The sequence below is a fragment of the Carlito syrichta genome, unplaced genomic scaffold (genome assembly GCF_000164805.1).
Source record: "Carlito syrichta isolate Samal-C Ts95f unplaced genomic scaffold, Tarsius_syrichta-2.0.1 Scaffold305206, whole genome shotgun sequence".
NCBI classification, from domain to species: Eukaryota; Metazoa; Chordata; class Mammalia; order Primates; family Tarsiidae; genus Carlito; species Carlito syrichta.
Genome location: NW_007249302.1, coordinates 1,588 through 26,182, shown reverse-complemented (window position 1 = coordinate 26,182; position 24,595 = coordinate 1,588). Strand labels below are relative to the sequence as shown.

General features: G+C 39.8%; 1 pseudogene; it reads left to right on the top strand.

Annotated features, from left to right (window-relative positions):
• Window positions 1-447: 447 nt before the first annotated feature.
• LOC103263661 lies at window positions 448-782 on the top strand (annotated as a pseudogene).
• The last annotated feature ends 23,813 nt before the right edge of the window (window positions 783-24,595 follow it).

Sequence of the window (24,595 nt, the reverse complement as noted above, 5' to 3'; positions counted from 1 at the left end):
TTATAAGAAAATCATAAAATAAATAGCATGAGTCTATACTGATATAAATCAATAAATGTAAATAAAGAAGTAATATTTCTTCTTCACAGAAGAATTCCAATTAATACATGTAGACAAAATCTTAAGAGAATAAATCTTATGTGTTTTTACCACAAACAAACAAATAAAAAGTAAAAACAAGGAACATAAGGAAAGTTCAGGAGATGTTGAATATATCTATCACTTGATTGTGATGATAGCATCATGGGTATATGTCCAAACTTGCCAAACTGCACACATTAACTAAGTGTAGTTCTTTGTATATCAATTATAACTTCAATAAAGCTCTTGAAAACAAAGGCACATGTATGTAATATTTAAGAAAGAAAAATGAAGACAGGGAAGATGGAAAGGAAGAACAAAGGAAAGAAAAAAAAAGAAATAAAACAGAAAATGGAGATGGGCATCATGGAGGCCTACGTGCAGGTCCAGAAGGGACCCCCGAAGTTGAAAGGCCTCGTAGAGCTGGACGTAGCCAAGCAGAAGAAGAACAAGGACAAAGACAAGGTGAAGCTGCTGGAGGCGATGGGGATTAGCAAGAAGAATAAGGAGGAGAAACAGTGAGGCCTGGAAAAGTAGACACATCCCAGGCAGCCTTTGAGAAGACTCAGGAGAAGCAGCAGATGGAGGGTGTCCTGAAGAAAGCCTCCAAGACTCACAAGCAGAGGGTGGAGGACTTCAACAGACACCTGGACACACTCATGGAGCATCACAACATCCCCAAAGTCAGCTGGACCAAGTAGCCTCGGCCCTGCACCTGGAGCCACTAAGGGCAGCCAAAGGTCCTGGGAGTTAATGGAACTGCTGCTCCGCACACTCTCACCTGTCGTGCTGTGGTCATGCTTTCCCAAGCTGTGTGCTCTCTTTCTGGAACATGATTAAAATGAGACCGGCCTATTCCATGTAGGTGTCCTGGTAGCATGTAGAAAACACACCTACCTGTTGGTCAGGATGGAAGGTCTGGAAGGTTCACCCAGTAGGCCAAGGCTGTTTCTGTGGGCAGGCCGTGTGGACATGGTATAGGGAGTTGCATCTCACCCTCTCAGCCTGGCCAGTTGTTTTCATTGAATGGGACAGGCCAGAGGGTCAGGAGCTCATGACAGCACGGCCTGTGATGTGGAGACCCTACAGACTCCATGGGGCTCCCCCTCCAGCTAAGGACTCATGCTGCCCAAATCCAGGAACAATGCACCCTGGGTGAGCACCACCACCAAGGCAGGGATGGGATGCCTGCTTTGTCCCTTTCTGAGCCTGTTCCCCGGGTCCCCTTCCAGACACTCCTGATGGCATTGCCATGGCAGGCATTGCTTGTCCATCACGTTGTTCTTGTGCTGGGATCCAGGCACACCTGCCCCTCAGCTCTTCACCTGGGCTCCAAGCAGCCTCATATTCACTGAATTGACACGTCCCACCTCTCAAATAACAGGACCCCAACAGAGCCCAGCACATACTTGCAGGGGTGCTTCACCTGGGAAGTCCAGGTACCAGTGCCAGGACCAGGCCCGTGTTCTAGATAAGGGTCAAACTGCCATATGCTGTTGGGAGAGATTATCTCTGTGGACGCGGACACTGGAAGAATGGGAACCAAGTGTGGGGTTTGGGGTTGCCCTGTGTAAACTACAGAATAAAGGAAAACGAGTCGTTAAGTCTAAAAAAAAAGAAAACAGAAAATGGGAAGTCACCACGAAAACACCACAGTAATAATTGTCACCAACAAAATTCACTCATAGATACTAAAATTTGTGGGCAAATTTTAAGAAAAATGGAATATTTACAAAGTCTCTGGTATCCCCTTCCAAATATTGGTTCATTACTAAGGAAAAGTAGCAACTTTGTGACAGAGAGTTTAGCCAAATGTTCAAGGTTAATACCAACAGTAGCATGTGACAACGTCACATAACCCTTAATATGATGCACTGAGAAGGGAACGTGATCCTATCTCCTCCATGAGATCCTTCCCCAAAAATGTGTAGCCTCAATCTAATTATAATTTTAAAACATCCGTCAAACTCAAACTGAGGAACACTTCATAAAAATAACTGACCAGTATTCTTTTAAAAAATGTAAGGGTCGTGAAAGACAAGATGGAGGTGATGTCACAGACGTGAGGAAGCTAAAGAGATGTGAAAACGGAACATGATGTAGGAGTCTATATAGATTCCTGAAACTGAAAGAAGGACATTAATGAAAAAGCTTGTAAAATCTGAGTAAGTTCTAAGTTTTAGTTGGTAGCCTCTGACCAAGCATAATTTCTTAGTTTTGGTAGATTTTCTATGGTTATATAACATGCTAGCATAAGTGTAAATTGAGTCAGGTATATATTCAAGTACTCTGTACTGTGTCTCCCTTCTGTAAGCCTAAAATTAGCCCAAAATAAAAACAAATCAGCACTTAAAATAAAATTAAACAAACATTTACTTATTCAGTTGTTAGCACCATCACATGAATGGGAACTAATACAAGTGAATTTTAACATGCTAGCTGAAGATATCCAGACAATAAAAAATTAACTGCTCTAGTAGTCATACTATTGGTAGCAATATTGTAACTGCTATTCGGGGATTATTGTTTAGTTAACATGGAATAAACCACATGATAAATTATTTCATATTCTAATTCTGTCAACCCCGGTGTTCTTGAGACAGGCTCTTCAGCATGGGAGAACAGAGAAAAGACGTGAAGTACATAGCCTTGAATTTGGATTAAAACTATCAGTACGAACTCATGAACATTTTACCATAGACTTTTCTCCTACTTATGTCTGCTCAAAGTTGCAGAAACAACGAATAGCCCAGGCGTAAAGAGCACTCTTGGCACATAGATTGGGGTCTCCAAATATTATTTTCCACTAAAAGGAATCAGAGTTCCTTGGAGAAATGGGTGATTCCAAAAAGTGCTAATAATGATTCTAAATGAATTGTATACATTTTCTGTACATGATGTACTTAGAATCATCATGACCAATAGTAAGATGGAACAATACTAATATCAACAAAAATAAGATTGGGCAGATTTTCAGAAAGTTCTACAAGTTCAGCACCACAGTGACTTCTCTGCCACCCATGGCCTCCAACAAGGTCTGGATCTCAGCCGAAGTCTCCTTCCTGAATAACAATTTCAGCCTAAGGGGTAGTGGCTGGTGCTTCTGTCTACTATGACTATATGCTGCTTATACTTAATGATTATTGCTACGTAATTTACTATATTGAAGTCTGTTTACTTCTTACTATCCAGTCTCTCATGATTCAAATGCTCCATTATAATTAATGAACGTTTATATTAATATTTTCCAGTTCGGATTAATGTGCAGTTTCTATTTTCTGATTGGGCCCTGGGAAGAAGAGAATGGTAGCATGAATGACACCAGAGTGGCCACGAGTTGACAAGGTGTCGGGATCAGATGGGAGCTATTTACTATGCTCCTCCACTTTTGTGTATATTTAAAATTCTCCACCATAGAAAGGCAGCTAAAGGTAACCTTAAATTACTTTCTATAATACACTATAGGAATATTTGTACTGAGACATAGGAAAAAAGACTGTAAAGTGTTCCACTCGTTTTGCCTACCATGTAAATTTGTATCAAGTTTACCCCAAAACATTTAGTTTTTAGAATTTTGTATACATTAGAATTGTAGATAAGGCATGTCAAGCCTAAATACACATATATAAAATAATTGAATTATGTAGAGACCCAGGAAGAGACACACTGCACACTCAGATTAGGGTCTTTCAAGGAAACTTACTAAAGACATATTTGCAAAGGAGCAAGTCCTGTGAAGATATTAACAGCAGAGATGTTATTCCCCCTGGGGCCCACAAAGATGAGGAGGCGTTGTTAGAAACAACTGTAGGCTACCTTGAAAGAACAAAAGGCAGGGTACCTACACAATGAACACTTGTATAACTAACCCTGAATTGTACCCCACAATTTCAAAATAAAAATTAAAAAGAAAGAAATAAAAATAAATAAATACTAATATAAATTTAAAAAAAAGAAAGAACAAAAAGCACAACAGTCTGAGGGTGGCACCATGAAAGGTCCCTGATTCACTCTCTTCCCTTTTTCAGGACTGCTGCTGAAACCAGGTGGTGTAAGACATGTTGACAATTCACATAGGTAAGCCTCCCAGGCAGAGATCAGAGTAAGACAGGGGAGAGAGCATACCTGAAGAGCCAAAGAGATGCCATAACACAGAAGTTCATGGGCAAACATTCAAAAAGTGCTAATGATGAGTAACACTGGGTTGTAGAGGAAAGGGTGAGGAGAGACGGAAAATAAGAAACAGTAGATATATTGTTGTGCATATAAGAATAGATTATATGTTTATTAGTTGTAGCAAACTAATAAACTAGCATCCATCGTAGTAGAGGGTGACACGTATTATGCAAGCTTATAAAGATAATCACTAAAACGAAAATACAATTCTTGTCAATTATCAGAAAAAATATACACTTCCAAGCAAGAAAAAACATGGCCGCATTGCCTTCCATAAATGTTGTAGCCACCCAGACACCTATCAGCAAAATACAAGGACCTATTTTTCCCACAGCATTACACAGAGTGCTATAAAACTTGGAATTTTGCTAAGCTGATATGTAAACAAAAATAATAATAATAATACCCGGGCTGTTTTCTTTTCATCAGTCTAAGATGCAAACTATATCATGTACTAAATTTCGGTGTGGAGTGGAATTGATTTGTGAATTTCCTATTCCATTTCATCGATCTACTTACGTATAAATAACATCCTGCTATAATTATACAAGATTTTAAATATGCTTGCATACCTTAGATAGCTGGTTTTCCCATATTCTATATTTTTGATAGCTTTCAAAACTATTGCATTTAATTTATTTTTATGTGAACTTTAGCTTATTTGGTTAAAAAAAGAGAGAATGTTGGGGGTTTTATTGACATTGGTTTATGTTACAAAATAACTTAGAGGGAAATGTCATCTCACAATGGTTATGTCCTCAGAATATGGTTACAATGTCTATAATTATAAAAAATTTTCACTGTTGGGAATTTATCCTATAGATATGATACACACATGTGAAATGCCATAAGTTCAAGACTATTTACTGTGACATTACTGTTATAGCATATGAAAAAACAACCTAAACAAAGTCAAAAGGCAAATGACCCCATGAGAAAAACATTGGCAACTGATGGCACAAACTCTCTAATATATAATGAGACTTCCATAAATTACTGGGAGAAATCTCAATACCTCAGGGTAAAAGACATGAAGCAGTGGCCCACTGTACATTAATTTCATTAGTTGGTCTCTTCAGAGAAAAAGACCAATAGGATATATATAGATATATAAGAGGAGATTTATTATGGGAGTGGGTGGGCTCGTGCAATTACTGAGGCTGAGAAGTCCCATGATACATCATTTGCAAGCTGGAGAATCAGGAAAGCTATGGTGCAATTTAATTTGAGTCTGAGAACATGGGAAGCCAATGGTGTCACTCAAAGTTTGAGGTCAAGGCTTGAGACACTGGAGGACTACTGGTAGACGTCCTGGAATCTGCAGGCACAGGCATGTGGAACTCCAAAGTCTGAGAGTAAGAGAAGATGAATGTCCTTGCTCTAGCAGAAAGAAAAGACTCACCCTTCCTGAATATTTTTGCTCTGAGTCGTAAATGAATTGGGTGAGGTCCACCCACACTGGTGAGGACAGATATTTAATCCATCTACGGGTTTAAATACGAATATCATTCAGAAGCATCTTCACAGACACCCCCAAAAGAACGCTTTGTCAGCTATCTGTGTATCCTTTAACCCAGTCAAAACACAACCTAAAGTTAACCATCAAACCAACAAAAAGCAAAAAGGAAAAAATGCAAATAGCTTTTTTTTTTTTGAGTTGGAGTCTCACTCTGTCGCCCAGACTGGAGTGCAGTGGCCGCTCCCGGCCACCGCAGCCTCGACCTGCTGGGTTCCAGTGATCCTTCCACCTCAGCCTTCCAAGTAGCTGGAATTACAGGCATACGCTACCACGTCCGGCTGATTTTTTGATTTATTGTAGAGATGAGGTCTTGCTGCCCAGGCAGGTCTCGAACCCGCGGGCTCAGGCAATCCACTCACCTCAGTCTCCCAAAGGCGTGGGATTACAGGCTGAGCCACCGAGCCCGGCTGCAAATAGCTTTTAAACAAATGAAAACCTGCTTAAACTGACTCACAATAAGATAAACACTGATTGAAACTGCAATTTATGAAAGTATCAGAAAGTCTGAGGTCAAATACTGTTGGTGAGACTGCCATAGATCTCATACATACTCTGTGGGAGGGGGGGCAGTGAAATATGTACCAGAATTACAAATGAAATAACTTTTGATCCAACAGTCCCCCTTTTGGGGATTACACACACACACACACACACACACACACACACACACACACACACACCTATCTGTAGGTCATTATTTAATCAAAGTATGGCACTTATTGATTGACCATATTATGGAGCTTGGAAAAGAAAAGAGGAGTAGTCTCTGTATAAACTATACTTGACTCTCTTACAAGAGAAAGGTGACTGTGAACAATAATTGGTCCAAAGAAAATAAAATACTTAGTTTTAGAGCTAACAAAACATGTAAAGGACTCATCTACTATAAATTACCAAATGCTGGTAATAGAAGGGAAAGAAGATCTAAATAAATTTAGAAACATACCATGTCCATGGATTGAAAGATTCAGTTTAGTGAAGATTCAACTCTGCCCAAAGTGATCCATAGATTCAACACAATTCTTATCAAAATTCCAAGTATTTTGTGAACATGAATGACCTTATTCTAAAATACATACATTTTCCATCAGGAAAGGCAAAGAACCAAAAGTAGCTAAAACTATTTGTTAAAGAAAAATAAAGTGAAAAGAATTGGTCTCTCCAATTGGTCTCTCCAATGCTAAGTATTATTATAAAAGTACAATATTAAATTATTCAATAGAAAAGAATAAAAAACTTAGAAATTATGCCTTATAAGCTTAGCCAACTGATTTCTTATAAAAGTACACTAATGATTCAATACAAGAAGAACTGATAGACTTTTCAGCAAATAGTGTTGAGCAACTGGACATTCATAGAACAAAAAAAAAAAGTGAACCCTTACCTAAACCCGAAATCTTAGACAAAAATTAACTCAAATTAGATTATAAACTTAAATATAAACATAAAACTATAATTTTCTAAAAACAAATAATCTGAAGAAAATATTCAGAACCTAGAAATAGAAAAGCCTTTAAACGTGATCCCTAAAACACAATCCATGAAAGAAAAAAAAAATCAATATAATTGACCTAATCAAATTTAAAAACTTTACTCTGTGAAAGACTATTGAAGATAATTTTTAATGCATCAGTTACAAACAGGGAGAAAATATGTGTAAACCACACATCAAAAAATGTCATATCTATTATACAGAGAAAATTCTCAAAATTCATCAGCAAAAATATCAAATCATTAAACGTAAAAAAGACATGAACATACATTTTACAAAAAATGTCATACAAATAACAACAAATAAGCACGTGCCAACATTCCTAGAGCACTAGCTCGTAGAAGATTTTAAATTCAAAGCACAATGAAATATCACTAGGCACATCAACGTAGCTAGAAGAAAGAGTGGTGTTGCCACATGCAGTCAGCCATGCAATGTGGTGAGACTGGAAAATGGAACATCAACTCTTGGCAGCCTCTTATAGACCTCAATGTGCACATACCACGTGACCTAGCAATTATACATCTAGATATTTATCCCAGATCTCTGTACACAAATGCTCATAGATTTATCTGTAGTAGCCAAAAATTAAAAACAACTCAAATATTGTTTATCAGGCAAATTATTAAACAAACCGAAGTACATCTATATTGTGGAATACTATGCAGCAATAAAAAAGAATAAATTAATAACGCACATAAAACTTGGATGAATCTTGGATGAATTTTTTTTTTTGAGTTGGAGTCTCACTCTGTCGCCCAGACTGGAGAGCAGTGGCCGCTCCCGGCCACCGCAGCCTCGACCTGCTGGGCTCCAGTGATCCTTCCGCCTCAGCCTTCCAAGTAGCCGGAATTACAGGCATGTGCTACCACGCCCGGTTGATTTTTTGATTTATTGTAGAGATGAGGTCTCGCTGCCCAGGCAGATCTCGAACCCACGGGTTCAGGCAATCCTCTCACCTCAGCCTCCCAAAGGCGCGGGATTACAGACTGAGCCACCAAGCCCGGCTGTATATAACATTTTTAAAACAAAAGTTGAGAGATGGAGAATAGATGTGTGGTTGCCAGGTTACATCAATTTTACACAACTATAGGTAAAACGAGTAAAATCTGAATAAACTTTGCAGAATGTACTAGTGTCATATTTTCTGCGTTTGATATATTATACTATAGCCATATTCCATATAACCGTTGAGGAAAGTGGGTAAGAGGTATAAGAAACTTCCCCATATTTAATTTGTGTGAAGGTACTTCCTAAACATTTATAAGTATTCCAAAATACAAGCTAATAAAAAGCATTGTGCAGAATTGTGTGTGCATTATGCTATTGTTCTGTGGGAAAGGGAGGAGAGGGGAAATCATTTATTTTGGCTTAAGTATGCACAAAAGAACTCCTTGAATGCTATCAACAGTAGCTTCCTGAATGCACACGGGTAGGGGAAATCATAGCACATGAGAAACAAGTGAAGAAAGGAATCTTTTTTTATTCATTTGGTCACATTAATCTATCTCTTACTCAACACAATTAAATAATTATTATTGCAATTATTAAAATAATCATGCAAGACTCGGTGGCTCAGCCTGTAATTCTGTGCCTTGGGAGGCTGAGGTGAGTGAATTGCCTAAGCCTGTGGGTTCGAGACCCACCTGGGCAACTTGGTGAGACCTTATCTCTACAATAAATCAAAAAATCCGCCAGGCGTGGTAGCGGATGCCTGTAATTCTGGCTACTTGGAAGGCTGAGGCAAAAGGATTGCCGGAGCCCAGCAGGCCGAGGCTGCGGTGACTGGGAGCGGCCACTGCCATCCAGTTTGGGCAACAGAGTGAGACTCCAACTCAAAAACAAAAAACAAAAACAAAACAAAACAAAACAAAACAAAATGATAATGGCCTGTGTTCATCACTCACAAAAAAATGACAGTTTAACACAAAAACCTAAAATGATATAATCTTGAATTTAGGGCAGGTATTAAAATTGAGTTAGTGCTGGATTTAAATATATATATAATATATATTCTTTTGCTTATTTCCTGTAGATTTAGGGAAACTTGACCACTGATAAACACAGGTCTCGAAAATGGCGCTCAAAAACATTGCATTAGCTCAAACCAAATTTATCCAGGTGCCAAAATGAGTCTCTCCCAGTTTGACGTGCAGTCCTGCAGCTTCAGCCTATGCCAAGCATTGTTCTTTTGGACTTCAGAAAGATAAAACAACAAAGCGATCTTTAAATAACCTCCACAAATTGGAATAGAATATTCCTTTCTGTGCTTTCAGTGTTTCTTGGGAAATAGACTTTGTGTGGTGCTAGTTGTACATTTCCCAAAAAAGAAAACAAGGAACAAGGAAAATGCAAATGCCAAAACTCAAAAAAAGTTTTGAAAATAGTTGAGAGGACATGAGAGGCCTCAATAAAAAATGCACAGGCAGCATTTAATCACAATTTATTCATGCAGCACATGGAAGTAAAATGCCAGCCACCTCAGATACTAATGGAAATCAATAAATGCCAATGTGTGCTGCGTTACTATGAAAGATATATCTGCTTTTTTTATTTATCCACTAGAGCAGAGAAAAGGAAAAGCTGATATCTTAGGCCAATAAATTATTATTATTATTATTATTATTTGAGTTGGAGTCTCACTGTCGCCCAGACTGGAGTGCAGTGGTCGCTCCCGGCCACCGCAGCCTCGACCTGCTGGGCTCCAGCGATCCTTCCGCCTCAGCCTTCTGAGTAACCGGAATTACAGGCATGCGCTACCACGCCCGGCTGATTTTTTGATTTATTGTAGAGGTGAGGTCTCGCTGCCCAGGCGGGTCTTGAACCCGCGGGTTCAGGCAATCCACTCACCTCAGCCTCCCAAAGGCGTGGGATTACAGACTGAGCCACTGAGCCCGGCTCCAATAAATTATTAAAGATACTCTGAGGTTATCCACGTTAAAACCTGCCATATTTTGCCAACTTAAAAAGTCATTTCTCTAAGCATGTAAGCTTTATCTATCAAAGCTGATTTTAATATCAGCTGTCAATATATTGTCTTTCCTTATTGCATCTTTCAGCGTGTCTACAAAGAATGATCAGTTTAGACAAGGTATAAGAGTAATGCACTGGCTTTGAGCAAAAGTGAAAGCAAATGCAAAATCTTGAAATTAATGATTTAAAACATGCAAGTGAGAACACACAAATGTGTTAGCAATTCCACAAGTGAGTCTTATTGAGAAAAGTAAAGTGTCTCAAATGTCGATGGAACCAACCCAAGGATGATGGACAACAGAAGCTCTGGGGAACGGAGAAGATGTCTGGGAACATGTTTCTCTTTTACACCCCTTTGCTTCCACTGAGACCATTGTCATTGCCAATATGTCTTCCACATTCCAGAACATTCAAATCAAAGATAGTAACAGACCTCTTTCCAGGACACTCTTTCTCCACACCAGTTTGGTTCACTCCCCTTATCATAGAGACCATTCTCGACGCTCCTAATTAAAAGATGACACAACTGTGTGTCACTGGTGGTCTTCTTTGTATACTTAGCACTATCACGTAGTTAATATTTCTTGGAATATTGTCTGGGTATCCCCTTGGGGATTTCAGCTCCCTAAGTGTAAAGGATTAGGCAGTTTGAGTCACTTCTGTATTTCCAAAGTCAAGGAAAGAATAATGACTCAAAACGTTTTTCATTTAAACCCTACAAGGGTTCTCTAAGTAAAAGGATGCTAAGAAAAGTCAAGTGAGTTTTCCCAACATTGCCAGTCTAATTAGTGGAAAAGTTTATGACGCAGACCCGTGTCTTTGAATTTCAAATCCTCTGCTTTTTCCAGCATATTGTACAGTCTCTCACTTTTATAATGTGAGTTCATATAAACTTTGTGGAAATGGGGCATTATGTAGGTTAATGGTCCACCCAAACAGGACATGTACTTTTTTATATACGAGTTTGGTACATGACATAATTCTTTTTTAATGCGCACAAGCAAAAGCCTCCCCCCCCCAAAAAAATACTGAAATATTTGAGTACACTTATAATCAGGAATCATATAGAAACAAATAACTTGATACTGCTTGAGAAAACCCCAGATGCTTATACAGAGGCATTAGTAAGCCCGTGGAATTAACCACAATCATTTAACAACTCAGTAAACATTCACTGGGTATCTTTTATGGATTAGCTTCCAGACCCCGTGCTAAGGCCAAGGTGATCACAAAGATGAATAGCGGAGAGTGCACATTCTGAAAAGAGTTCAATCCACTTAAAGAGGCAGACATAAAATTATCATTACCGCATAATGGGATTAGAGGCTTTAATAGGTTCTTATAAGAGCAAAGGGAATCGGTGACCAATTCTGCCTAGGAGCATGAAGCAGAAGAGCTGTAATTTGTGCTGCATCTTGGAAGATGACTTGTCATTCCCAGACCCAGAAACAACAGAGGGGGAGTGCATATATGTGGAACTCTGGGAAGCGCCATCCACGTGTGAAGGACTGGTATAACCTATTAATAACCCATTAAAGCCTCTAATCCCATTATGTGATAATTATTATCTTATGTCCGCATCTTTATGTGGCTTGAACTCTTTTAAGGATGTGCACTAGCCGGGCTTGGTGGCTCAGCCTGTCATCCCTCACCTTCGGGAGGCTGAGGTGAGTGGATTGCCTGAACCCGTGGGTTCGAGACCCACCTGGGCAGCGAGACCTCATTTCTACAATAAATCAAAAAATCAGCCGGGCGTGGTAGTGCACGCCTGTAATTCCGGCTACTCGGAAGGCTGAGGCGGAAGGATCGCCGGAGCCCAGCAGGCCGAGGCTGTGGTGGCCGGGAGCGGCCACTGCACTCCAGTCTGGGCGACAGAGTGAGACTCCAACTCAAAAAAACAAAAAAAGGATGTACACTATTTGTTATTCATCTTTGTGATCACCTTGGCCTTAGCACAGGGTCTGAGGGCAGATCCATAAAAGATATCCAATGAATGTTTCTATCTTGGCATAGGGTGCAAGGAGACACAGCTGGAGATGGGACTGTCGTGGACACAGTAATACCACCCGCCTCTCGTTGAGAAGCTTCAGGAAGGTGGCCATCTGAGACCATCAACACGGTGCCTCATTGAGCAAGGAGTAAATGCTGCCACTCGTCTCGAAATGAGGGATTTGAAATTTTGGTGTGTCTGTAAACCCAAAAGAAGACAAATGTTTCATGACACAAAAATAAACCCACTGTTCATTCCGTAAAATTTGTATTTGGGTACCCATGTAACAGAAATGGCATGCGTAGGATACAAAACTGAGTTCAAGGCCAGAGACTCTAGGTGGCATCAACACCGGATGTCTTCAGCAAGAACCAATTGCACAACAAGGAGTTTCAGAAGTAATGAAGCCATCCACTGTTTAATTAGAGCCAGCCTAAGACAAACTTCACTCGTTTCGATAGCAAGTTGATTTTACAAAGGCGTGCACATTTGGTTCCTTCTTCCATTACTCATATCCTTAATCCTGAGGGCATTGACAAGATAATTTCATTCTCAAACACTCGTTTGGGAGTGTCAATGATAAATGATCAGAAATATTGCTGCTCTGTTGCACTGTTTTTCCTACTGGCTCTTTCCTTTCCTTCTCCTGTACTTGCTTCTCTGTCTCTCCACTCAGTCCAAGAAAATAGCTTGAACTTAGACAAATAGAGCCTGTTGCCATAATCCTAATCTTCTGTCATGATCTTTCTCCTTTTTCCTTATCTACCGTTTCTGCCTAAAATATCTTCGGCTTGGTATTTGCATGGCAACTTCATAGGGCTGCACAATTGAAAGCAGCACTAATTGATCCAATTGTGTCCCAGTCAGCATAAGAAAACTGTAATTTTCTCTCGCTTTGCATCTTGCAATCACCTAATAAGGGACTCTAACGTGGGCTGTTGAATTACATAACAAACAAAAATTTCCCATCCTTTAACATGTGTTCAAAGATTTAACTATGTGGGTTCACACGAGCAGAAAGAAGACCAAAAACGTGCACTTATCCAGTGAATTCAATCAATGCACACTGCAAATCTAAATTATTCAGGATATAAAAGTTTGCTGCTGTTGTTGTTATTGTTTTTTCTATGAAAGAGTAAATTATTTGAAAAAAATATTCTAAGCCTACATGGAAGTTAGGCCTTTGTTGACAAAGATGTGCCCCCAAAAATCCTTACATAGTCTCAATTAAACATTGCTTAAGCTATTTTGCAAATAAGTAAAGGGAGACACTTCATGTAGTTATTTTTGTCACTGAAATTTGAGGATGTAGGGGCTTCATGGAGTAGAAAAAGGAATCAGAAACAACTGTCTCTTGGGCCAGGGTGAGGTCTTGTGTCATAGCCTCTTTCCCTGGATGTGTGAACTCATGCGTAGGGTTGCACCCGGGGTCTCCATCATAGTTTTCATTGAGTGTCGGGGTCTCAGTAGGGGAACAGCCAAGAGCCAGAACAATGCCTTCCTTCTGGCAGGTTCTGCCCTTCCACCCTTGACCACAGAACCTGCCAAGCTTCCCTTCTGACTCCCTTAGACTGTTCTTCATCCTCATTGAGTTCACCATAAGTTCATCCCTTTAAAAACATCTTCCTTCACCACTCCAAACAAAAGCACGTTAGAAATTTCAAGAAGAAAAATGTGATCCTTTGAAAGACCGACGTACAAAAATCTGTATCTAAAACATCAAATGACAATAAAACCATAATTGTGCAGAAAGCTTAGACAAATGAAGCCACCCTTTGAACTTTTCTTTCTGTTGCTGAGAGGTATTTGTCTCTCCAATACCTCGACCCTCAGTTGTGATCCTTGGCTGCTAAAAGTCTTCCTAGAATATATTAGTGCACTTCTCTTCTTGAGTGTTACCATTTGGTCTTTTTTGATGATTTTGCATCTTGCAAAAATCTTGTTAGGAGCAGATAGACAGTTTTGTTGTTGTTGTTGTTGTTGCTGTTGTTTTTGAGTTACACATTGTTCCTTCATTTGTAGTATTTTAAAGACTTAGGAAGCCATATGGCTGAAAAATATTTTTACTGAACATTATTATGCAAGGTATTCATGTATTCATTCATTTGCACTTTCAGTTACTGAATACTTATGGATAGCTTACCAGGCATGAGACACTGTGCCAGCCCCTGGAATGTAATGGCAGGTCACACTAGAACCACTAGAAAAGGGTGAACTGTCAGGCTAAGATCTCCTTTCTACGGTACTAAGATACTATTGAACTCGCCTGGCAATCTACTTAGTAGGCCTTGAGTTTCACAGTCCATGTGGCATATGGTAGAAAGTACAAAGGCAGCAGAGGAGAGAAGCCAAATGTCTCAGTCTGAAAAACCAGAAAGCGTTCCCCAAAGGTAACGGCAAGGGAACTGGTACTTTAAGATGAGGAGGGCGGTTTGGCATTCAACAATACTTTTCAACAGCCCTACATGGTGGTGTTCTCCGTTAACAATGATCTCAACATTTTTGGACAAAGGATTTCATAAGGAATCTAATTTTAAAAACTTTTGTCCGTTACACTCAGAAATAATTAAAATGGTAAATTTTATGTTATGTGTGTTTTACTACAAATAAAAAAACACATATAAAAATACGTAAATGTACATAGACACAAAAATGTCAGTATCATAAAATATATCTAGTTCTCTAGTGGAGAGGAAGGTCGCTACTTACATCTAGAGAGCAGAGATGTAGTTAAACATCTTACGTGGAATAGCCACACAACAAAGAGTTCTCTGACTAAAATGTCAGTAAGACCAAGGCTGACAAACCTTTCTCTATGCTAATGGAGCCACTCAAATAATTTTCCAAAGGGGAGAACTGGCCGCTCTCAATATTGAATATACAGAGAAACAAGAAAAAATATGGACGTGTAGCCATTTTTGTTCAAATAGATGATGTCTTTTAGGCGTGGAGGAAGTTGGAGTAGATGATCACCTTGGTATAATTTATTTTTATAATCGCCCAGTATATTTATTTTTGTTCTTGGAAGGAAAGGGCAGGTTTAACTAAAATAAATAAGTAAATAAAAATATACAATGCAGTGTTTAAACACTTAACTTTGTTCTATTTTTTATCTAAAATAGGTCATAGACATGACTTCACAAAGACAGAAGGATCTCCTTTGTGGAATGAAAATAATCTGGCCAGTCTATTCGCCCTGTGATGTTAGCCAGTGGCAGTTGCTATAGCAAATATCTGTGTTTTTATGAATACCATCAAGTAACTCAAGCAGTCAAAAATGAAAGCAGACTTGATTAAATGCAGACTAAGTGACCTTTAACTTGATTTCATTGCCTCTGGATGGCGTTTTGGGTTATTGTGGACAAACACTCAGTATGTACTCATGGTACCTGAGACTGCTTCTATACAAGGCCAGGAAAGCACAATTCCATGTGTCTACCAGACTCTTCTCCTTCAGAGATATACAGTGGACAGCCATCCTTAACGTGGAGAAACCCACAGTGTTCATTAAGAAGCACAGAAAGGTAGTTTATATGTACTAGGTGCTATTTATCTAGCTGAGGGTGGTGACATATTTACCATCCCAAATTAATTTTTTTCTTCCTGCAGACTGGAATGTCCATGGTATCTAAAAAAAAAAGAAAATAAATCTTACAGAAACAGACTGTATAAAATACAAGCACATGGTTACCAAATAAATTATAACAGAGCCAAGTTCCAACGTCAATAACCTCCTAAATTTTGTTCTTTCGCCTGTTGTGACAAGCTACTTATATTTACCTGCCTAGAAATATGTTATGGCTCAAAATTAGTCCTCTCTTATCATTTTATATTCAAACCCACATTATTTCCATGTTCTAGGCTCAAGTAATCTACCACATGAACAAAGTAATTCACATTAAGGTGTACATGACTGATGGCTAATGCAGTGTGCTGAATTCTCAAGAAGCACTTGTAATTTAAACACGAGGATGACCTTGATTAATGGGCAAAAATGGGATAATTTTTCTAGCATCTTCTGGATCACAGCACACAAACAGTTTCCAAACAGTATTGATAAGACTCGTTACAACCTACAGAGTTCTACGGTTCTCACTTTCATTAGAGAATAGGATTCTAACCACTACTGAAGCATGGTATACAAAATCAGGCCATAGCTCCCCAAAATAGGAAAGGAAGTTGAGAGAGAAGAAAACTAAGGTCAGGCAAGCAATTGCATTGCAGCGAGAACTGCCTCAGATGTCTACATTGATTATGTAACAATAACATGATTCTGTTCGTTTTTTAAGATAAATCCTATTAGTCCCACTTTAGACGTAGACAGATGAGACTTACAGAGATTAGATAATTTGTCCCAAATCACAATCTAACAAGGATTTTAAACAGTTTTGCTGACTCCAGATGTCATCATCTCTGGATAGACCATTGGCTTCTATTGTCTGAACAGAAGGAAGCCAGCATCTTGCAAACACCTACTAGGCGCTAAGGGCTGTTTGGACTAAGAACTGCCACACAGTGGCTTATTTATTCTTCATAGATATCTTGTGAATGAGACATTGTTTTCCCATATTAACAGATGAAGAAACGAATGCTCGATGTAGCAAAGGTCACGCAACTGGCAAGTGGCAACTCTGTAAGATGAACCAGGCTCAGTCTGCGTGTGGAGTCTAATTCCAAATTTACTAAAATGTCTGTATCATGTATTTTTTCCCACCTAAAAATGAATGATAATAAAGACATTGGAAAAAGTATTTTGTGCTGAATCATCTCCATAACAAAGGATATTCTACAACCTTGTACATCACTCGTGTAATGTTGGTTCCTGAATAGCATATCTTTCTTTTATACCTGATCTAAATATTTTGGTTTGAGTCACTTTTGTGACTAATGATAACTTTCTGTCCCTAGGATTTATTGGTTTGATTGTTTGTTTTAGGATTTTAGGAAGAGATGGAGAGAAGAGAGAAAAGTAGTTTAAAATTTTTGACAATGAGTGACTAGACTATGCTAGTAAACAACACAACTGTTAAAAAAAAAAAAAAAGAGGGGCGGGGCGGGCTCGGTGGCTCAGCCTGTAATTCTAGCACTTTGGGAGGCCGAGGTGAGTGGATTGCCTGAGCCCGTGGGTTCGAGACCCACCTGGGCAACTTGGCGAGACCTCATCTCTACAATAAATTTTTAAAAAATTAGCCGTGCATGGTAGCACGTGCCTGTAGTTCTAGCTACTTGAAAGGCTGAGACTGAAGGATCTCTGGAGCCCAGCGGGTCGAGGCTGTGGTGGCCAGGAGTGGCCACTGCACTCCAGTCTGGGCGACAGAGTGAGAATCCAACTCAAAAAAAAAGAGGGGGAAAAAGCATTAATCTAGAAGTCTTATCTACACAATACAAAAACAACCATAACATTTGAAAACATCTTGCTACTTGCCTGAATTTACTTTGCACTCAAGAATTTACTTTTCACTCAGAAATTTGACTCCATTTAAAATTGGCATATGAATCTCTTAATAATTTCCAAAAAACAAAAACAACTTTTACCTCGCATTGCTTACCACAGGATAAACATCTATGATATTGCCATATCCAGCAGTTTCAATAGACACTTTTTATATCTGCCAATTTCCCTAGCAGAGGTCAGCGGGCATGGTATGTTCCCTGGTTGGTGAAGATCAGAGTCAGACAGGAAGGGGCAGGTATTTGTGAGCAGGCCAAGAGGAAAGTCATGTTCCCTAGATATAACGTTGAACTTACGGATACATACCTAAAGTATTCAGGATTCTCCTTTAGTGCTGCAGAATGGAGTTTAGAAAACACTATTCTCCTGTAATCCCAGCACTTTGGGAAGCTGAGGTGAGTGGATTGCCTGAGCCTGCGGGTTCGAGACCCGCCTGGGCAACTTGGCCAGACCTCATCTCTACAATAAATCAAAATGAGCCGGGTGTGGTAGGGCGCACCTGTAGTTCCAACTACTCAAAAGACTGAGGCAGAAGGGACGCCGGAGCCCAGCAGGTCGAGGCTGCGGTGGCCAGGAGCTGCCACTGCACTCCAGTCTGGGTGACAGAGTAAGACTCCAACTCAAAGGAAAAAAAAAAAGCAAAGCAAAGAAAACACTATTCTCAAAGACTAAGTGAAACAAACGTAACAATGCAATTTCCTTTTTTAAGTCTGAATACGGATTATCCAGCTGGGGCTGTCGTCATAATTCTCTAACCTGAAGAATTGGACAAAACTGTTGCAGTACTTGATGCGTGGTGATGATGATGGTGATAATACAACGATCATAGACATGCTTCCTACTTCACAACAGTGTTACCACGATTAAAGGAGTCTGGGCAATTATTTCAAGCATGTAGCACAAGTAAGTCCACAATCATGATGTTTCTTTTTCCAGCTTCTGCTCTTCAAAGACAAAGTAGTTAAATTCCCACCATTGAGTCTTTGCTGGGCTTCAACTCAAAGCATCATAATTGTTCACGGAGGAGATGAAAGACTTTGAACTTTGTTTTGCCATGTAGAATAAAGACCTCCTTGGGCACGGACACTATTTATTTCACTTCAAACACAAGTAAAAATAAAAATAAAGGGTCCTTTCTGAAGTAAAGTCCCTTGATTGCTATTACCAGCCTAGTCTCTGGTATGATGCTTAGGAGCCAAGAAAATGACAAATATTTCCCATAAATAATTTAAATTACTTTCAGTAAAACATAAAATATTTTAATAATAGAAAATGAGGAGGAACTTTCTGTGAAATCAAGAAATGTCTGGTTCTCTGCTCTAAGTATTATGTCTCTAAAAATAGGTTAAATGAAAAACACACCTCTTTCAGTTTTTGTTTACAAAACATAAATATCCAGATAATATATAAGTGTGTGTGTGTGTGTGTGTGTGTGTGTGTGTGTGTCAACAAAAGAAATCCAAGTGGGCTTACTAAGTGAAGTAAATCACCAAGGAACTTGTGCCATTTGACATATGTGAACGATTGGTATTTTGTCATTTTGTTCTATCACTTGTTTTGAATTTTTAATTAATTTCTTTTTTTTTTTTTTAACAAAAGGCAAAGCCCTTTGTTGGAAATTATGTAAAAACAAAAAGCTGAATCTGAAAGTCATCCTTTGCTGATTCAGATCCAGAAGTAAGCTGTTTGTTTTGGGGTAGACCTCTCAGATTTAAAGCATCTGGGAGAAAGCATTTAAGGAGAAACATTTAACAGCTGCCTAAACTGAGCTATGAATACCATGTAAACAAGCTGAGAAAACACAACCTATTGTATATTAAGAAACAATTTTCTCATCTGCAAGTTAAGTGTTGTTTTTGTTTTGGTTGAGATATACATATTTCTTGTTTTGGTTGAGGTGTATACATACACACATACATATACATGTATAATATATATACACACATATATATTTAGAAAATGGCAAATGCTCTATAAGCTAAGCTGTGTTTTCTTAAGATCCTTCAAACTCAAAGTGTCATCCACGAACCAGCATCATAGGCATCTCTGGAAAGCCTGGGAGGAATGCAGGATCTTGGGCCCCAACACAGACCTACTGAATCAGATCTGCCTTTTAACCAATTCCCAGGTGATTCATAAGCGTATTGTAAATTCCGAGAAGCACCACTGTGAAAAACCAAAACCACTTGATGTCCCATTTCCCTCAAGGCCACTCTTTACACCCACAGACCCTGCATGTCCTGAGCAATGTACTAAGAGCTCTTCATACATATTCTCCGTGGATTTCACACTGACCACACATTATCTGCAGAGAAGTAAAAATATCAGTACCTACTCCAGATAATATAATTGAATGAGTCTGATAGAAAACAGAGTCTAAGTAAGGCTTATTTGAACGCTTCCCTGATGGACCAAATGTGCAGCCAGGGTTGAAAACGATTGCGTTATCTTATTTCACTCTTACTTGCAAACAGAGAGGTATGCGTTATTATACCATATGGGAACTGCTCAAGATTGCAAAACCTCATTTTAAAGTCAAGCTCTTCTGACTTCAAAGTCTTTCTCTTGCATTTTAGAGCCACCAATGCTGCACTGGGGACCTTCAGGCTGGTGTCTGATTTCAAACCTCTTGCTATGTGATGACCCCAGCATGCAGCATTTTCTGGGAGAGCCTTGGGGGCTGAATTTCAAGGCTAGTCAAAGCTGGATGGAATGATGAAGAGAAGAGTCATAAAAGTGCTTCTCAGCCTAGTACTGAACCCGCTGAGATGATCAGTGATTAAAGAATGAATTGATGGGTTACAGGAGGAGATACACGTCTACACACACTAGCACAAACCAGATTAAGTAAACAGGCTTTGAGGAGACAGGCAGGAGTATCGGCAAAAGTACCTGGAGGCCGGGCCCAGTGGCTCAGCCTGTAATCCCAGCACTTTGGGAGGCTGAGGCGAGTGGATTGCCTGAGCCCACAGGTTCGAGACCAGCCTGGGAAAACTTGGCAAGACCGCCTCTCTACAATAAACAAAAGAAGTAGCTGGGCATGGTGGTGCGAGCCTGTAGTTCCGGCTACTTGGAAGGCTGAGGCGCAAGGATGGCCAGAGCCCAGCAGGTTGACGCTAGGGTGGCCATGAGCGTGCCACTGCACTCGGGTCTGGGCGACAGAGTGAGACTCCTACTCAAAATAAATAAATAAATAAAAGTCCCAGGGCACAGCTTTCAAAGTGGGTGGCCTACCCTCTGTCACTGCCGACCCATCACCAGATATGGTCAATCACCCTACTTGCGAGCAAGAGATATCCTGAGACCCGGTGTTCTCAATATAGGATGGCCAGTCAGAGGCTGATGGTGGAATGTTCCCAGAGTCGGGAAGGATGTGAGTCATGCCTGCCTGCATCTCTTTAAGCAAGCCATGTGTAGATTTTTAAAGCATTTACCATAAATGGATTCCTACATTGCCATCTGCTCACTTTGGGTACCGGAAATATTATAAGACCAATCTTGTCATACGGATTTCCAGTTAGATGTTTGGAAAAAGGATTTCTCCAATCTCTTGAGATGTGTACAAATAAGTCAAACGGAATGGGCACTTTCCTCCACAAATTATACTTTGTAATAGTGTTAAGTTACTCTTTGTCAGCTGGTCTGACTCCAGGAACTGGCTCTTTCCCAGGAAATGTTGGAAATTCTAGTATAATCCTAAAATGTGAATGTTGACTTTGAAAGTCTGATTTAACTGACAGATGTATGAAATGGCACATAGGAAACTCCCCACTGGGGACAATGAAAATGCTAAGGGGTGATGGTTACCTTACCCCAAAATGACAACGAAACACCCTCATTTGTTTTCTCATTTCATAGGATGCATTTATTTTTGTGCTATAAAAGATTGTACTCACATTTCTGTATGCCTGTTTTTAAAAAGGAATGCCCAAATTACACAGACTCGAAGGTCTGCCCCGTGGGAAAAACTGACATATGAGTATACCTTATTTCTATGCAAAAAAATAAAAAAAGAAGCCAGACTCGATGGTAAATGGCAAGTTTTCTATCTCGGAACTATAGATGCACCAACCTCAGACTCATAACAGGTTTTAAAAGAAAAAAAAAATGACGAGAATAGTCGTGGGGGTGAAAAAATGTTTAGGTAAATAATCAGCTCCCCCCCCTTTTTTTTTTTTTTAAATGAATGCCTTATCTTCTAACCTCTGGTTTCACTCAAAACGGTAGGAGGGTAGCAATACACCAGAACTAATGATGAATAAGAAAATAACTTGAGTTTCCATGCACGAAGAAAAACTTTAGGTTTACTTTAGGGATCCTCTTCCTGGATCTGCAGTTCTGAAATGCCCGCTGTCTTAAATCAGTGATAAATCCCCTCTCTTTAGGCACAACGGTCTTTGTTTTCGGTGAGGCAAATTGTCCCGGAAGAGGGATTTGGAGATAGGGATGGCCAGCATTTGCTTCTGAGGAACAGATCAGGGGCACGCTGCCCCCTGGTGTTCATTTAAGGATGGGTTTTTGGTTTTGGTTTTTCGGGATTTTTTTTTTTTTTTTTGAGTTCTTGAGTCTGGCTTTGTTGCTCAGGTTGGAGTGCAGAGGCACGCTCACGGCCACTGCAGCCTCAACCTGCTGGGCTCAGGCGATCCTTCTGCCTCAGCCTTCCAAGAAGCCGGAGCTACAGGCGCGCGCCACCACGTCCAGCTAGTTTTTGATTGATTGTAGAGACGAGGTCTCCCCACGTTGCCTGGGCTGATCTCGAACCCGCAGGCTCAGGCCATCCACTCGCCTCGGCCTCCCAAAGTGCTGGGATGACAGGCTGAGCCACCCAGCCGAGCCCAGGGTGGGTTTTGATGAACACTGCAGAAACCTCACTTCCCATCCTAAACCTTCCCATCTGAAAATTCCAGCAGGTGCGCCAGTTGAAAGCTTTTCCCCTACCCATCATGCATTCATTGGATCGACAATTCCCTTTTGTGTGTAGAAACCCTCACCTAAGTCCTAATCTGCCCTTTATAGCTTAAATGAGAACCATAAACATCATCACTGGGCGATCATGGTCTTATGCAGGTAAGGAAAAAAAAAAAAAGCAGAGAGGCAGAAAATGAGGTGTTGCGAAAATATGTGGATGTGACCAGAGACTTCAGATTCTGAAAAGAAAGCCAGAAATCTCCAGACAAGGACGAAAAGACGGTTTAAATGTAAATACGAGGGTGCTGTAAGAAACGAAGTATTTGATCGTTTTATCTTGATAATTAGAGCCACTGCAAGCCAGCTGTTGTCTTCTCTCCTGTCCTTTGGGCCATGTGTCACCAGCCTATGGGATTGATTGTAAAAGGCTACAAGCCTCAATCACTTTTAGTTTCTAACTTTTTCCCATTCAGGCGTGTTTGGTCTTCCATGCAGACCTGTTTATCTATGTTACTGGTGTCCAGCATTCACAAGAGAGAGAATGGGAAATAATGGCTGAAAAGGAGGTCTCATTTGCTGAGGGCCAAAGAAGTGTCCGGCATCTTGGTAAGTGCCTTCAAGGACAGTCTCTAAGGCTTTGCAGCAACTTGTAAGTAGGTGGTACTTGAGAAGGAAATTCATAACTCCAACATGCTTTCTCTGTGATGCAAACCTAGGACTTTCTGACTCCAGAAGCTATCTTTCTGCCTGCCCCCTTGATCTCCAGATAGGTCAACCTACTCCCCTTTGGTCTCCTGCAAGCCTGCTTCTAACCTAGTTCTTCCTTCTGTATTTTAAGCACCAAACTGTACCTTGGAATCTCACCACCTAAACCTGGAGACTAAACATTCCTTCTAAAACTGCCGTTCTGGAAAACTCTTGTGAATGGGTTTGACTTACCCTCTTTGCAGAACCTGGGAGCACAATCCACTCTATTCCTTTTAAATTCATCCTGAAGACATAAACCACCCCCAAATGATGGTGATGTGTACCAGTTGGTACCATTTAGCATCATTCACTCACGAAGGATTGAACTCCTAAACACAACCCCAGAATGCAATGAAGCAATCTTTGCATAATAACAGAACCACTACCCAATGCTTTTTAGAACGCAAAAGGACTTTTATTTTATCATTCTCCTAAATTTCATTTCAAATTATACATTTGTTGAAAGGTAGAATACCAAAGGCAATTTTCAGTGACAGCAACTCCATCAAATACACATAATCTGAGATTTTTATTGTTTGAGTGAATTATAGTCCTCTCAGGGTTTCCTGGTTAAACAAGGAAAAAAAAAAAACTAAGATAATAGAGAGGAAAAGTGAAGAATATTGTTTTGTAGAAAACCTGCTGAACTCAATAAAACATTCATCCAAGGGTGCAGTGTCCATTTTCAAAAAGGAAACTCTAAAACTCCTAGAAACACAAGACAATATCAGTATTACTGGATGAGTATACATTCATATAGCTTTGTGAAAATTTGTGCAGTTAAACAATATGGAAAATGTCACCACAGCCCATGAAAATATATTTTCATCTCTATGTAACTTAGACATTCCCATCTCCCATTTTCTGCTCTGCAAAAAAAAAAGCCGTGTGTCTAGTTTTGAAATAAACTATGCCATAGGCCGTAGTAACTAAAAAAGAACTTAACGATCTTAACTATATACCCCTGGGATGAATAATACACTTTGCATAATCGTGTGCAACGCTGGATGATGAGACGAGATCTTTTATAACTACAAGGGTTTGCAAGCTTCTACTTCACACAATATGCCCCAAACCCAGCCAATACAGCCAAACAGTCAAGCAATAGTTTAGGTGGGTCATCTACAAAATGGTTAACAATCCGTTTGACTAAATTAATCGTGTTTTGTTAATATGAGGACACATCACTGTAGGTGCCCTACAAAGAAATCATTTGTAAGTGGTTATTTGTTTCTATGAATTCTTCCCCTAAGGCTC